We start from the raw sequence: 18,516 nt of genomic DNA, 5'->3' as shown, positions 1-18,516 counted from the left end.
CAACAGTTATTACTGTAGTGTTTGCCTTACAGTGATTTTTTAAAAAACACTGTAATTTTTTAAATGTTTATTTATCTTTGGGAGAGATAAACATACATCATGAGCAGGTGAGGGGCAGAGACAGAGGGAAACACAGAATCTGAAGCAGGCTTCAGGCTCTGAGCTGTTAGCACAGAGCCTGATGTGGGGCTTGAACTCATGAACTATGAGATCATGACCTGAGCCGAAGTCCAAAGCTCAACCAAGGGAGCCACCCAGGCACCTCTCCTGATGGTGATTTGTAATTTCTCATTCCTTTTAATATTTATTGATCAGAATCCCTTTATAAGGAACCACTGCATTTTTCTCCCCAGCAGTTATTTATCTGTTTCAATGATTTATTTATATCAGTATGTATTCATGCATATTTATTATATACTATGGGATTTAATCCAATATTGTCAGTGTTTTACTGTTCTAATTACCTATATTTTGCTGTTAGAAGCCTCTTCATGTTGGCCCCTATTTCCTATCAATATGGCTCATCAGTTTTTGAGCAGTTCTTTACTTGCTGGCACCAGAGATAGTTGAGGCTGGCTTTGTATTTTCTCAGCCTCAGATCTGGAATCAGCCTTTTCCCCAGGGGCTCCTGATTGCTTTTATTGGAAAATGGTATTTAGAATCCAAGATCTTGGCTATACTCATTGCTCTGGAGTGTCATTGTTTCTAGTCTGTTTCAGCAGCATACAAAAAATTTATGTGAATAATGACATACATACATACACTGATATTTCTGTTGTCTTAAATTTATTGATATTTTTGGAGGGTGATATTAAATCTATAAATTGCAGAGAACTAATATATTTAAATGTCATCATTTCTAATAACAGGTTAATTTCTTGTCATTTGTTCAACTTTTTTGGTGTGTATTCAGTAGGTGTTGAACAATTATCCTTACACAGATTTTGTATATTTACTAAGCACACAATCTGTGTTCCTGTTGTAAACAGAATTTTCTCTATCATTATGTCTTCTCACTTTACTATCCATGTATAAGAGGCTAAGATATCCTTATTATTCTGGACGTGATTTTAAATTACCTGGATGTCCCTTTGCTAGCTTCCTTCTTCAGCATTCCTAGCAAGTTTTGTCAACCTGTCCTTACTTGCTATAAAGTGTCAGGGTGAGACAATAGTGGGAAAGGAACATGAGAAATTGCATACTGCATTTGGTGATTTTTCTTTTTTTGTCACTTTGAAGTATCATTGTTGACTGTCTTTAAGGTGGTGAGATATCTATCTATCTATCTATCTATATCCCCTTTTGAAAATATTTTAAAGTAAATACTGAGAAAATAGGTAGCTAGTTGGATGTTATTATCTTCAGCTATTTGAAAGTCCTAGGTTGAATTTTTGATTGTTGAAAAGTTAGGATACCAACATTTTTGACAGACCTAGAATAAACCTAAAATTTGTATATAACCACAAAAGATCCCAAACAGCCAAAGCATCCTTGAAAAAGGATAACAAAACTGTAGGTATTATAATTCCAGATTTTAAGTTATATTACAAAGTGATAGTAATTAAAACAGTATGTAACTGGCATAAAAATAGACACATAGGTCAATCAATGGAATAAAAAAGAAAACCCAGAAATCCACAATTATATGGTCAGTAATATAGGAGGAATGAATATACAATGGGAAAGGAGGAATGAATATACAATGGGAAAAAGACAGCCTCTTCAACAAATGGTGTTGGGAAAACTGGACAGCAGCATGCAAAAGAATGAAACTTGGCCACATATTTTTATCATACACACAAATAGATTCAAAATAGATTAAACACATAAATGTGAGACCTGAAACCATAAAAATCCTTGAAAAGTACAGGCAATAATCTCTGACATCAGCCATAAAAACATTTTTTTTGAATAGGTCTCCTGCAGCAAGGGAAATAAAAGAAGAAATAAACTATTGGGACTACATCAAAAAAGAAGTATCTGCACAATGAAGGAAACAATCAACAAAACTAAAAGGTAACCTACTGAACCGGAGAAGATATTTGTAAATGATGATGGGTTTGTATCCAAAATCTATGAAGAACTCAAACTCAACACCCAAAAAAACAAATAATTCAACTTAAAGATAGGCAGAAAGAAATAAGAAGACATGAATAGACATTTCTCGAAAGAGACATACAGATGGTCAACATCCATATGATCAACATCACTCATCATCAGGAAAGGCAAATCAAAACTACGAGATAGCAACTCACACATTTCAGAATGACAAAAATAAAAAACACAACAAACAAATGTTGGTGAGGATGTGGAGAAAAAGGAACCCTCTTGCACTATTGATGGGAATGCAAATTGGTTCAGCCATTGTGGAAAACAGTATGGATGCTCCTCAAAAATTATAATGGAACTACCAGATGATCCAGGAAATGCACTACTGAGTATTGACCCCCAAAATACTAAAAGACTAATTCAAAAGAGTACATGCACCCCTATGTTCCTAGTAGCATTATTTATAATGGCCAAACTATGGAAGCCACCCAAGTGTCCATTGATAGATGAATGGATAAAGATGATGTGATATATATAAACACACACAAACATACATGCATACATATATCTGTGTGTATACACACACACACACACACACACAATGTGGTATTATTCCATAAAAAAGCCATAAAAAAGAATGAAGTCTTGCCATATGCAACAACATACATGGAGCTAGAGAGTATAATGCTAAGCAAAAGAAGTCAGAGAAAAGTTAATACCATATGATCTCACTCATATGTGTAATTTAAGAGACAAAACATATGAGCAAAGGAAAAAAGACAAACCAAGAAATACTCTTAACTATAGACAAAAAACTGATGGTTACCAGAAGGGCAATGGGATATATAGGAGATGGGAACTAAAGAGTACACTTACCATGATGAAAATAAAATGATTAAAATAAAAACCTCTCTGAGAGAGATAAGAGAGCAACAAGAAAAAAAGGAAATAGCTAATACAAAAAGCAAAAAAAAAAAAGAGTTTTTAGTCTTAGATTTAGCAAGACTGTGATTTATTGTAATTTATACTTTCACTTTTTCTCAGTCTAGCCTTCCTTGTTTTCTTCTCCTTTATTTAGGCATAGTAAAATATAAATAGACTTCAGATAGGGTTCCAGAAAACAAAAGTGACTGAAAAGTTGTGAAAGAATATGGTATTCATAAAATTAGTCTGAAAATAAAAGTTCAGGGCAGGAGAAAAAAGTTGAAGTGAGATTCTTAGGGAACAGGAAGAAAGCATGGAGAGTGAAGGGTGTGTTGACTTGCTGTGCTCCTAACCCATCCTCCTTGGGCCACAGCATCCAAGCCTGTGTTCCCATCTGGTCTAGGGTTGTTTTCTTCCCTGACTCCCAAGCCAAAGTCAGGCCGTACCTTTACAGCCTTAATGCCCCTCAACCATTTAGCCCATTCCCCCACCCAATATCCCTTTAGCAATGCTGAGTTTGTTCTCTGTATTTAAGAGTCTCTTATGGTTTGACTCCCTGTTTTTTACTTTTCCTTTCCTTCCCCTATGTTCATCTGTTTTGTTTCTTAAATTCCACAAAGAGTGAAATCATATGATACTTGTCTTGCTCTGATTAGCTTATTTTGCTTACCATAATACACTCGAGTTCCATCCATGTTGTTGCAAATGGAAAGATCTCATTCTTTTTGATCACCGAGTAATATGCCATTCTATGTATATACTGTCAGCTGATGGACATGTGGGCTCTGTGGGTAGTGCTGCTATAAACATTGGGGTGCATGTGCCCCTTCAAATCTGCATTTTTGTATCCTTTGGATAAATACCTAGTAGTGCAATTGCTGGGTCATAGGGTAGTTTTATTTTTAACTTTTTAAGGAAGCTCGATACTGTTTTCCAGTGTGGCCACACCAGTTTGCATTTGTACCAGCAGTGCAAGGGTGTTCCCTTTTCTCCACATCCTCACCAACTTCTGTTGTTTGAGTTGTTGGTTTTAGCTATTCTGACTGGTGTGAGGTAGTAGCTCATTGTGGTTTTTATTTGTATTTCTCTGATGATGAGTGATGTTGAGCATCTTTTCATTTGTCTGTTAGCCATCTGAACCTCTCCTTTGGAAAAAGCATATATTCTTCTGCCCATTTCCTCACTGGATTATTTGTTTTTTGGGTGTTGAGTTTGATTAATTCTTCATAGATTTTGGATACTTGATCTTCATCTGATATGTCACTTGCAAATACCTTCTCCCATTCTGTCAGCTGCCTTTTAGTTTTGTTGATGGTTGTCTTCACTGTGCAGGAGCTTTTTATCTTGATGAGGTCCCAATAGTTCACGATTGCTTTTATTTCCCTTGTCTCTGGAGACATGTCGAGTAAGAGATCACCGAGTCTGAGGTCAAAGTAAGATGTCACTGCCTGTTTTCTCCTGTAGGATTTTAATGGTTTCCTGTCTCACATTTAGGTCTTTCATCCATTTTGAATTCATTTTTGTGTATGGTGTAAGAAAATGGTCCGATTTCATTCTTCTGTATGTCACTGTCCAGTTTTCCCAGCACCATTTGCTAAAGAGACTATCTTTTTTTTTCCATTAGATATTCTTTCCCTCTTTGTTGAAGATTAGTTGGCCATACATTTGTGGGTCCATTTCTGGGTTCCCTATTCTGTTCCATTGATCTATGTGTCTGTGTTTGTGCCAGTACCATACTCTCTACATGATTATAGCTTTGTAGTACTGGGATTGTGATGCCTCCAGCTTTGGTTTTCTTTTTCAACATTATTTTGGCTATTCAGGGTCTTTTCTGGTTGCATGCAAATTTTAGAATTGTTTGTTCCAGCCATGTGAAGAATGCTAGTGTTAATTGATAAGGATTGCATTGAATATGTAGATAGTTTTGGTTAGTATTGACATTTTAACAATATTCTTCCAATCCATGGGCCTGGAATGTTTCCTCATTTCTTGGTGTCCTCTTCAATTTTTTTCATGAGCTTTCTATAGTTTTCAGTGTACAGATATTTTATCACTTTGATGAAGTTTATTCCTAGGTATCTTACCATTTTTGGTGCACTTATAGATGGGATCAATTCTTCGATTTCTCTTTCTGCTGCTTCATTATTGGATATGAAATCAACACAAAACTTGGCTGCATTTTTAATTTTTCTTGTTAAATTCATGTGGGCATTTAGAAGTAGAACTCTCAAATCTGAAAGGGTATTTAATAACTTGCTGGTCCTTTTGTGTTGTGAACATGGATTCAAGACTGAAAGAATTTCATGAAATAAAAGATACCATCCTATGTATCATTTTGGAAAACAAAGTGTTTCTGTTAGGTTCTATTGGAGGATATGGGTTTGGCCTGAAGCTAAAGTGAGATCATGTTGAACCCTTTTTACTCCTAAATTTAGACCTTGAGGGGCAGTCTTGGAGAAGGTTAAACATTAGGAATATAACCTCAAAACATACTCTCCTAGCAACGTAAATAGAACTTTGAAGTATGCCTCACAACCTTGAAGGACAAAGAGAAAAGATGGTCAATTTCCTTAATACAGTGGTATTTGCCACCTAGATGGTAAGGTCCAAAGCACCTTAGTTTGTTACCATCCTCTCAGCCTGCATCGTTCTTGCCAATTTTGCTTTTTGTTAGGGAGTGGGATGTAGACAGACCTACATGGAAACCTGAGGACAGTGGAATATGGCTCCCAGCCTAAGAGAGCCCATCTAATCTGTCTGCCAGGCCTATGCACAGTACTGCTTCTGTGTTTCTCTATCAGAGAAAAACATGGCTGAAGCTTTACCTGTTAACCTTTCATTCTGGGCCAACACACAGCTTTATATTTTTATTCTTGGAAAGATGCTCTTTCCAGTAACTTACCTAGCAGATAATTAAGGGCCACAACATTACTAGCTTTATCATGAAACTGACAGATATACATAATTTTGTGTACCAAGAGTGGCTTGGAATGTTAGAGTTTCAGAGGGGAAGAGGTAGGCACAATTCCTACTTTCAAGATCCCATCATCTCTGGAGGTTTCTCATGAAATATGATGAAATTGTGTAAAATCCCATCTACTTGGTTGCATGGCTTGATGTCCTCTGGAGTGAGGGATCAGGAAAATCTATCATTATTTTTCAGGTATAGAGTTGTTTCTGAACTACAGTTCTCTTTGACTCTTAGTTTACACTTTGCTGAGGGTTTTAAGTGTTTCATGAGGATGTTTAATTTCCATTAATATCTCTAACTCATTTTACATTTCAATTTTGTTTTTGTCATTTTCTATAGTCATCTTTCTACAGCATATTCATATTCTTGACCTTCTGACTTAATTTCCTTTTTCTCATTTTTTAAACTTTTTTGTCCACATTTAAAGATGGAGTCCAATTTTCTATACCTTTTAATACCTTTGCCTTTATCTAAATGTTAAAGAGGGATTTCTTTTTTACTCTTCCCCCATCAAAAACTACTAAGATTGACACACCTTGCTTCAGTGAGCATTAATGTTTTTGCGAAGTCCAGTTCACATGAGGAATGAATGTTTTTCCAGGTAACATTCTCCCTACAAAATGTTCACTCTAATGTGCTGAAATGACATTCACCTCCTAACCATACCTGATTTTATTATTAAATGCCCCTATTTTAACTGAGAGTGACTTTGTCTAAAATTCTTAACTTTCTATAACAATTGACACACTCCCAATACATTAAGTTTGTTCCCTAAGTGTCTTCCTTGTTTGAAGACCCCTGAGTGTTTGGGCATTGGTGGTCATCCCAGTTTGTAAACTACCATTGTCAAGAGTGTATTGCAAACAGGACGTTTCAATTACAAAGGAAAGAGAGATTTTTTCCAATCTTTTGGAGACCTCTATAGTTTTGAGAGGATGTATATAACCCCCAAAAATCTGGGAGACTCCACTGGATAGTGATAATCATAACTCAAAAGGATTGAGTTACTCATGCAAAAGAAGATAAATACAAGCAATTCCATATAAATTATATAGGAAAGTAGTTTTGTTAGAGAGTGAGACTCCTATCCTTTGATCATGTTCCAATAAAGCTATTAGAATTGATTAAAGGTGTGTGCAGTATGCAATTATTTCACTAGAAACTTTGAAATATAGAAGGCATCAAGAGATTTAGATTAATATATTGGATGGCTAGTCTATAGAGCACAGATCTCTGGCTCACGTGGGAACAAATCTGAGTGATGGTGAAACATTAAACAGTTTTCAGTGTACCATTAATTCTATCCCTCTGTATAAGTAAGATAATAGAAATGTTTCTAAAATGTGAGGCAAAAGCAACTTTTTACTCCTCATCACCAAACAAAACAATGTTGTGTGACTAGTAATAAAATATATGTCTTGAGTTCTGACGCTCCGGTATAAGAGTCCCTCACATATTTTATACCAATATAGTTTTACAATGTGTTTTGTTTTTTTTCCCCATTCAGAGTTTTGAAAGGTTTATGGTCCAGCTCATTAGTCAGAATTAAGTAAAGTAGGAAAGAACAGTTTTCTGAAAGTATTTTACAGTGATTGTCAGTTAGACAATAATATGCATGAGCAAGCAAGCAAAAATTTGGCAAGATAGCTGTGCTCATTAGATAAAAAAGGAAAATATAACCAGGAACAAATAGAAGAACAAACAAAAAATGCAGCCTTTTAAAAGGTGTTTACTGTTATTAATACAATATGTAAATGACCAAATAATGTGGTAAAAAAAAATTCACTGGTTGCAGCTCTGCCATGAATTTGGATAAGTCATGTAAACTGTCTGGGTCTCAGCTACTAACTTAAGAACATTCTGAACTAAATCAATACTTCCAAAACTAAATCAAAACTAGTCCAAAGATAAGTGCTAATTAATTATGAAATCTTTGTTGGATAGAAGGTGAAAAAAAATAAGGACATTAAAAAATCCTTCTAAGGACTGTTCTTTAGTTTGCTATTCTTGCTATATTGGCATTAAAAATGTGATAGTGGTGCTGGTTTTAAAATCCTAACTTGAAAAATGTTGACAACTGTATGCTAATGCCAGAGGTGATTTTTTTTTTTCTTTTGAGCCTCCTATTATCTAAAAAAAAAAACAAAACACAGGGGCTCCTGTATGGCTCACTTGGTTGAGCATCTGATGTCTGATTTTGGCTCAGGTCATGATCTTACAGTTCATGAATTTGAAGTCCATGTTGGGCTCTGAACTGACCATGTGGAGCTTGCTTGGTATTCTCTCTCTTTCCCTCTCTCTTTGTCTCTCCCCTGCTCACTCTCTCTCTCTAAAAAATAAATAAACAAACTTAAAAAAATGAAAATAATTTCAGAAAATTCTAGATTAGGGGATTTCTACGGCTTGCCTTTAACATCTAAGTTTGTATGTTCTATAAAATCTTATAAAAGGAATTACTGGGGCACCTGGGTGTCTCAGTCAGTTAAGCATCCTATTTCGGCTCAGGTTATGATCTCACATTTGGTGGGTTGGAGCCCTGCATTGGGCTCTGTGCTGATGTCTCAGAGCCTTGAGCCTGCTTCACATTCTGTGTCTCCCTCTCTCTCTGCCCCTCCCCCACTTACACTCTCTTAAAAATAAACATTTAAAAAGTGCAATTACTATAAGTAACCTATTTACTATAAACAAATTTTTTGGCCATACTTCTTCAAAAGTTATTGTAGGGGTACCTGAGGTAATGGCAGCTGTTGAAATCTGAATTTCACCACATTACCTCTCCTGGACTTCCCATAGTTACATAGATCAGTGGAAAGATAGAGTAAAACTACACAAATCATATGTCTTTACAATAACTTAATTTAGAGTTATTCCACTACAATTACACTACAATTACAATAACTTAATTTAGAGTAATTTCCACTAAATCTGAGTCTGAAGTTTCTAGCCCCAAGACTTTGTGAAGAGCTGTGGTGTCTGGAAAAGCTGTTTGGAAGAAAGAGAAGATACTGCTATGAGTCACTTCTAGAAAGACAAAGTCCTGGGTTTTACACTTAGACATAACAATAATGAAAAAAGAGTCCTGGGAGGTTAGAGCACTGACACAAGGAAGTGATTTAAAAATATATGCAGGACTTTAGGAAGAGGTCTTAGAAAGGGAAATAATTTAGGAAAAGAGGAGAATTGAAAGTGAAGAATCAGTCCTTGAGAAACTGAGTGGTAAAGGCAATAAAAAGCAATAGAGGGAAATTTAGAATACTGACAAAACTAAAAAATTAAAGAACCCCCCCCCCCACCAAACACTTGTTTCTGATCCCTCAAAAAAGCTACACATTGAAGAAAGTGGAGGAGGACATTCTTAAACTAGGCACTCTGTAAACCACCCCAAATGTTAGCTTTGTCCATGCAATGTAGAGACACAAGTAGTCTTAATAAACAAAACTATCTCAGGAAATAATAAAATGAGAATCAAAACTTAGAGGCCAATGAAAATTTTTCTCAAAACCAACCATGAAACAAAGGTATAATATCCCAAAGTGAATTAAATATCCTTAAATAAACATATGTGAAATAATACATCAAGTCAGAAATTCAAAGGTTAAGAACAGAAATGGATAGTAAATAAGATATAAGAATTACACTCAATAAAGAAAATAATGAAAAAAAAACCATAAATAACTAAACTATAAGTCCCTAAGAAAGAACTTACATATATGAAAAGTTATTAAGGGGCAGTGAATAAAAAAAAACCAAAAAAAAAAAAAAACCCACACACACACACACAGCCAACAGAACATAAATAAGATAAAGAAGTAAAATGTATCAGAAAGAAAGTGCTAGAAATGGTAGCCAGGCAGAAGATACCAACATATATATAATTGGAATCCATGGAGCAGAAAAACAAGACTATGAAACAAAAATATAAATCAAAGAAACTTTTCAAGAAAAAAAGAACTAAATCTACATATTGAAAGGATCTACAAGGGAGCTTTGGGAAATTCATTAGGAAAAATCAACTCTAGGACATAGGATAATAAACCGATGAGACTTTAAGGACTGAGAAAATGCTCAAGGTGTCCAGGAAAAATGATAAAGTAACTTAAAAGACCAACAGAATTGTACTTTCATCAGACTTCTCAGAAGCAATAAGTAAAGCAAAGGAATATTGGAGCAGCATTTTCAAGATACAGGAATGGAGTGTTAACATAAGATTTTACAGTTAGCCAATCTTTCAAGTATCAAGACTATAGAAAAACAGCTGGAAAAACAAGCACACTGATACACTGTTGATGGAAATAAAAATGTATACTCTTACAAGGCACAATTTGGCAATATTTAAGAAAGTTATGTCTGTGTCATTTGATTTAGCAATCTGCTTGTAGGAAACATGCCAAAAATACTCCAAAGAAAATCCTACAGCTATAAACTCACAACACATATACATAATATGTTAACAGCAGCATTATGTGTAATTGAAAAATATTAGGAACAATATAAATACCTACACAGAGGAGAGTGGTTAAATAATAGTACATTAACAAACTGGAGTATCACAGTAGTATAAAAAGAATGAAGAAAATTACTATAAACTTAAAAACAGTGATTTCCAAGATGTGTTGTTGGGTGAAAGAGACTGAAAAAAAGTTTATCTAGAATGCTAATTTTTATGTAAAAGAAGAGGAAGAGGGAGGAAATGGAAGATAAATGCATACATTTTTTAAAAAGGTTTTTAATTTTAATTCCAGTATAGTTAACATACAGTGTTATATTAGTTTCAGGTGTACAAGGTACACCTGTACATGAATTCAACAATTCATGACTCAGTGCTCATTTGGTAAGTGTACTCTAATCCCTATCACCTATTTCACTTTCTTTTATAGTTTATAGTCTATATACTGGTTTGTCTCTTACTTCCCTTTTGTTCATTTGTTAAATTTCACATACAAATGAAATCACATGGTATTTATCTTTCTCTGACATTTTGTTGAGCATTACACTTTTTCTAGCTTCATACATGTTGCGAGTGACATTTCATTCTTTTTTTATGGTAAAATGATACTCCATTCAATATATGTACCATTTCTTTATTGATCTGTCAATGGACACTTGGGTTGTTTTCATAACTTGGCTATTGAAAAAAAAAAGGTGCAGTAAACATACTGGTGCATGTATCCTTTTGAATTAGTGTTTTTGTACTCTATGAGTACTGTGATTACTGGATTGTATGGTAGTTCTATTTTTTATTTTTTGAGGAACTTCCATACTGTCTTCCATAGTGGCTGCACCAGTTTGCATTTAAACCAATAGTACATGAGGATTTGTTTTTCTCTACATCATTGCCAACATTTGTTTCCTATGTTTTTGATTTTAGCCATTCTGATAGGTGTGAGGAAATATCTCATTTTGGTTTTGATTTGTATTTCCTTCATGATGAGTGATGAACTTCTTTATGTGTGTCTGTTGGCCATCTGTCTTCTTTAGAAAGATGTCTGTTAATGTCTTCTGCCCACTTTTAATTTGATTATTTGTGGGTTTTTTTTAATGCTATTGAGTTGTATAAGCTCTTTATTTTGTATGCTAAGTCTTTATCACATATGTTATTTGCAAATATCATCTCCCATTCAGTAGGTTATTTTTTAGTTTTGTTGATTGTTTCCTTTGCTGTGCAGAAGTTTTTTGTTTTGTTTTACATATCAAAAAATAAAAGATAAAACTAACAAAACAAAACCTCCATAAGGATGTAAAAAGGATTCGTCATAATGGATATAAATAAAATGATTACCCCTAAATATATTCCAAATGAATAACTGAAAGGCTAATTTTGAACAATCTTTGCACTGTATATTCTTGGGCTAATGACAACATAAATTATAATCACATGTTGAACTCTGGATAGTAATTTTTTTTTTTTGCATTCATATGGGTTAGCAATTCTAAAACTATTTTCTATGTAGTTCAGGAATGGGCATAGAGTAATTATATTTGTTACTGTGCACCAGATTTGTCTTTTGGGGGAAAGAAGTTACAAATTCAGAAAGGAGGATTTGAATAAACAGTGGTGTATTAGAGTAGAGCTTTCAGTATCAATTCATAGTGTGGGTTTTTGCATCTGTTCATATATATGTGCAGGTATGCATAGGTTTATTTCCTATTTCTGTTGAGATGTCCTAGAAGCAAGGACACAGCAGCAGCAATGAATACATATAATCACCAGGTCTTGGTTTCTCAGTAACATTCTCCAGTAAAAAGAACCATTTCTCCTTGGAGATAGCTGATTCCAAAGCTGAGGCATGGAAAGTACAATACAAATGTAAAACATCTTGCCGCAGCAAAAGCAAGGAGTTGCTAAAAGATTTAAGGAGAATTAACGTGGACATCAAAATTATTCTTGGTTGTGATGAACCAATCCTATTTAGTAAAATGAAAATATGTGAGTCCAAACTGATGAAATTAAAAACAGCAACAATGGGGCGCCTGGGTGGCTCAGTTGGTTAAGCGGCCGACTTCAGCTCAGGTCATGATCTCACGGTCCGTGAGTTTGAGCCCCGCGTGGAGCTCTGTGCTGACAGCTCAGAGCCTGGAGCCTGTTTCAGATTCTGTCTCCCTCTCTCTGACCCTCCCCTGTTCATGCTCAGTCTCTCTCTGTCTCAAAAATAAATAAACGTTAAAAAAAAAAATTAAAAAAAAAAACAGCAACAATGACAAGAAATGAGGGAGAAGTTCTTCCTTTTGGCAAAATATCAATTAATACAGGTAATAATAACCATGCTAATAGTTGATCCAAAGAAAAATTATTAGTGATGTTAAATGATTTTCACAAATCATACCTCTAAAACATAAGTTAATTATAAAGGGGAAAATGGTAAGTTTGCAAAGGTGAAACATGACAGATAACACTAACCAAATCTTGTATAAACTAACTGGGCTACAAACATCAGTGTCCTTTAGTTTCAAATACTGTTTTCAAGGACATCAAGATCATGAATGAAAAAGATGAACTGTTCAAGAATAAAGACACTAAAGAGACATGTCAATTCTGTATGTGTGATCTTGCACCATATTTTTTCTTTTCCATTAAGTGATTTACATGGCATATTACAGTGAAAATGATCAAAATTTGAATAAGCCTGGCAGACTATATAAGACTAGTAATGTAGATTTTTGATTTTGATAATCACACTGCAATTATGCAAGATCGTATTTTCATTCTTAGGAAATGCACACTATAGCATTTATGAACAAAAGGCTTCATGTCTGCAATTTTCTCTCAATTCAGAAGAAAGTGTGCAGAGGCAGAGAGATAAAGGTAGTAAAGTGTTGACAATGGAAAATGTTGATGAAAGGTAAATGGAAATGCTTTAAATTCTTGAAACATTTCAAGTTTGAAATTATTTCAAAATAAAAAGCTTTTTATTATAAATAAAACATTTATAATAATATATTATATATTACATATAAAATCTATTATAAATTATTAAAAATTTTAACACCCTAAAGCAAGAGAGTCCATGCATATATCTCTAGTACTTATGCTTACAAATTACAGTATGCATTTACTATTCTTCAGTTGTAACTGCCTTAAATAATTTAAATTGATGTCATTTTCTGTATCACTTTATATATATATTAACTCAGAAGCCTACAACATGTCAGTGCGTAACAGATAGTATTTGAATAACCTGTGTTTCTCTCTACCCCTGCTTGACTTAATCACCAGTGCTTGTTAGAAAAAGTCAAAATAAAACATTATATATACTTGCACATGTTCCATTCAGTACAAAAATAAAACTATAAACTTTATACTGTCTAATGAGACAAAGAAGATTGGTGTGTGTTATTTTTGGCTAATACGTAAGTTTAGCTTGTTTAACTTCCCAAATTAATTTACTACTACCGTTGCCTCTCCATGTTTGTATTTACTGAAAAGTTTATACTATTTTTGATCACCAGTCTTTTTTCATTTCAGTTCTTCTTTGGAGTTGAATGATTTTGTGTTTTCTAAAATACATAGTAATTCCGTTAGTAAGAATCTATTGTTAAACCCATTTTAGTTTGTGTCTGAAAAATCTTAATTTTGCTAGCATAACTAGTTAAGATACAGAATTTGTTGTTAATAATAATTTTATCTCAACTTCTTTAAGGTACCATTTTCTCATCATTAAAAAGATATTCTTAGTATGGTCTATTTTGTCAGTATAATTATGGATCTTCTGTAGGTCAACTATCTTGATTTTTGCTTGCTTTTATATGATACCGTGTTTATCTTTGGCATTCTGACTTTTCACCATGATGTAGTTAGGTATAGATTTCTTGTTTTTCATTTTGCTTTAGATTTGTGATGGTATGTTTGCCCAAATGTTGAATATTTTCTCAGGGAATATTTCTCTTCAGCTATGTGTAAACTAGATAATCAAGATATGGTCAGTGGACTAGTGCTGGTTCAAGAATTGTTTGCTCATGAGATTCAGAAAAGAAGATTAAGCAACTGGGGTGGGGGACGGGTGCCTGGGTGGTTCAGTAGTTGAACATCAGACTCTTGATTTTGGCTGGGGTCATGATCTCACATTTCATGAGTTAGAGCCCCACATCAGGCTCTGTGCTGACAGCATGGAGTCTCCTTGGGATTCTATCACTCCCCCTCTCTCTCTGCCCTTCCCTTACTGGCCCTCTCACTATCCCTCTCAAAATAAATAAACATTTATTTTTTTTTAAGTTTGTTTATTTTGAGAGAGAACCAGAGTGAGAATGGCGGGGATAGCAGAAAAAGAGGAAGATAGAGAATCCCAAGCAGTCTATCTGCTGTCAGCACAGAGCCTGATACAGGCATATACTCAGGAACTGTGAGATCATGACTGGAGCTGAAATCAATAGTCAGATGCTTAATAGACCAAGCCACTTGGGCACCCATCCTAGGTCCTGGGGTTATCCATCATCTTGTAGATGGTTGATTTTTTCCTTGAATCCTTCTGACTTCCTAAGCTTCCATTTCACTCCTTTGAATTGTTGTGCTCTTGAAAGACAGTTAGTTCTTTATCTCTTTCTTTATAAACCATGCCTGCTTGCTTTTCTATATTCAAAAATGAGTTAAGCTGCTCTGTTTACCAAATAAAATTTTCTACCCTTACTAACATGAAACTTGGGTATTTAAACTTAAACATACTCAAGAAAAAATTTCTAAAGCTCCACCATTCTAAACTAGGCAGAGTATATTTGGGAGATTTATGGGTATAACTTTCATTGAATGTCCGGGCATTATACATGCTATTCCATTCAAACTTGTAAACTCTTTCGTTGTGAAATAAAACATATATTGAAAAGTGCACAAAACTTCAATTTACGGTTTAATGCAATAATATAAACACTGATATAATCACTGCTCAGGTCTAGAAATAAAACAGTATCAACTCCTCCTGCTCCCAAATTGTATGAGGAGGTGAAGGAGACAGTGAGAAGGAGAGAGAGAATTCCAAGTACACTCCACATTTCTGACCACTTTCTAATTCCATTATTCATTAGCATAACAGGTGCCACCTTAAATGCTACACATTATTTTTCAGTGTTTTTGAACTTGATGTAAATGCAATCATATAATACCTATTCTTTTGATTGTAGTCTTTTTTTTATAGTCTGAATGTTTCTGTGAGGTGAGTGGGAAATAAGGGAGATATTTATTGTTAAATGCAGGTCCTGACTTAGTAGGTTTGGGGTGAAAGTGATATTGTGTACTTGTATAAAAAGCAAAGGTGATGCTGATGCTGGCTGCCAATGGACTACACTTTGAGTATGAAGGATTAACACAATATTATTGACATAAATAAAAAAATAACATGACAACAAGGATATATTTTTTAAACCCATATATCATGGTTAACTTTGTGTTAACTTGGCTATGGTTATCCAGTTGTTAGGTCAAACACTAGTCTAGGTGTGTCTGTAAAGGTATTGGTGGATGTGACTAATACTTAAAATCACTTAACTGGAGGCAAAGCAAGTTATCTTCCATAACGTTGGGTGAGCCTCATCCAGTTAGCTGAAAGCCTTAAGAGCAAAGACAGATTTCCTAAAGCAACAGCAATTCTTTCTGAAAACTGAAACCTAGAAACTCTGTTTCCACTCCATAGATACTGGACTCAAAACTACATCAGCACTTACTTGAATTTCCAGCCTGCTGGCCTGCCTACTGATTTCAGTCTTGCCAGCCTCACAATTAAATGAGCCAGTCCTCTAAAGTCTCTCCATTAGTTCTGTTTTCCTGAAGAACATTGACTAAGAGAACATAGAATTATGAAGAATAACATTAAAGTTTAATAGTTGCTCATGGGGCAAAGGATGGGAAATGGTAAGGTGATTAGAGGAGACAGATGAAAGGAAACTATGTATAGTTCAGTGATGAAAATATGCCATGAACTGGGAATCGTGGATACAACCTGTAAACCTGGAGGTTTCTCAAAAGAGAATCAATAGTGAGCATACCTCAGAAGCAAAAGAAAATAGAACCTAAAGCATAGGCAGAAGTCTGGCTTAAGGTCAAATGGGTTGTTGATTATCTCTAATAGGATGGAGAACAGATGGATGATGCCCTATTTTACTCTTGACAATCTCATTTTCATAGTTTCTATAATATGAAAGTTGGAAGCTCAACATTGTCTGTAGACCTGAGCCATACAAAAAGAGGAAAGCCATTTTTTTCTTTAAAAATGGGAAGGAAGGTGGGGTGCCTGGATGGCTCTGTTCAGTGTCTGACTTTGGCTCACATCATGATCTTGGGTTCATGCGTTTGAGTCCCTATCAGGCTGTGTGCTGACAGCTCAGAGTCTGGAGCCTGCTTCCGATTCTGTGTCTCCCCCCCCCCCTCTCTGCATTTCCCCCACTCATGCCATGTCTCTCACTCTCAAAAATAAATATTTTTAGAAGTGGGAAGGAAGGTAAGAATCTGTTCCCTGTTTTCTTTCCCTAAATGTTTCAATGAAAATTATTTCTATCAAGTAAACGTTTATTACATTATGAATAATGCAATATGTTTTTCCAGAGACAAAAAAAGATGCAAAGGACCAAAACATAATTCCCCCCCCTCAAAGTTATTACTAATTATGTTGAGAGAATGTCTATTTTTGAGCTCAACTAACCTGTGTTTTTTTGTATTAGGTACATGAATGTTTTTGTCTGAACAAGCCCTTTTGCATTAGTTCCTTGTAAATTAACACATAGAAAGATGTCACCATCATCCTTTTTTCCTAAATGTATATATTAAACCACTGGGTTGTTGGTCTCCCTTTAAGGTGGTTTTCACCTGTGTTATGTGTTACAGGTTGAATTATGTCCCCCTCCCTCCACCCCATCCGGAACCAGTTTATATGGTGGAGTCTTAACATGTGGTACATAAGAATGTGACCTTATTTGGAGATAGTCTTTGCTTTTTTTATTTATTTTTTATTTTTTTTTATTTTTTATTTTTTGGAGGTGGTGGATGGATATGTTCATTGGATTGTGGTGATGGTATTAGAAGTATATACATATGTTGTGGGGTCCCTGGGTGGCTCAGTCAGTTAAACATCTGACTCTTGATTTTTGGCTCAGGTCATGATCTCATGGTTTGTGAGAACAAGCCCACATAGCCATCTGTGCTGATAGCACAGAATCTGGTTGGGATTCTCTCTCTTTCCCTCTCTCTTTGCCCCTCCTCTGCTTGCATGCACTCTCAGTCTCTTTCTCTCTCAAAATAAACATTCAAATAGTGTAAGTAGAAACCTAGTTATTTTGTCTTGGACATGAATGTGATTAGCAGTATTTGACCTAGTTGTATTTCTCTCAACATTTGTGGAACTGTGGATGTATGTTGATCTACACTAAAGGACCACAGATAAATAGGCTTTTTATATTCTAGAAACTTCTATCTTTAGATCTTGATTTATCTTGAATAGTCATTCTCCTTTTCTTCTAATGTTCTGCTTTTGTTATGGTGTCAGGCAGAAAATCTAGCAACAATAACAGTAATGACTGGTCTGAATCAAACAGGTGTCAGGTTCTGTGGTAGACACTTTGTCCGCACTATTGCATAATACTGGAGATCAATGCTTTTACTCTCAACTTTTCCAAATAATAAAAAAAAAGGCACAGTGAGAAGGTAGCTCCCTTCAAGATGACACAATTAGCCAAGATTCAGTCAGGTGTCTGACTCTGAAATTCAGTTTTAACTACTATGCTGTAGGTGGTTTCCCTATAAAGTACACATATTTTAGTCCATGTAATTTGTGACATTTTTATTACCCATACAGAAGAATTGTTGGCTCATTTACAGAAGGCTAAGTTTTGGGGTTTTGGTGTGGGTTTAGAGTCAGGAAGGACTTTCTTGAGGATGTGGTAACTGTAGTGACTTTGGGCCTTTAAGTAATTAGGTTCACTATTGTAATTTATCATTCATTCATGCACTGGGCATTTACCATGTGATAGACACTGTAATAGATGTGGGAGATTCAAATATTTATATGACTTAGTTGTTTTCTTTAAATACCTCTCTCCTCTTTCTACCCTATCAAACAATATTCTGTGGGACTCCAGCAAGACCAAGTAGAGGA

The sequence above is a fragment of the Panthera uncia genome (assembly GCF_023721935.1).
Source record: "Panthera uncia isolate 11264 chromosome B3 unlocalized genomic scaffold, Puncia_PCG_1.0 HiC_scaffold_1, whole genome shotgun sequence".
NCBI classification, from domain to species: Eukaryota; Metazoa; Chordata; class Mammalia; order Carnivora; family Felidae; genus Panthera; species Panthera uncia.
This window is presented reverse-complemented; position numbering follows the sequence as displayed.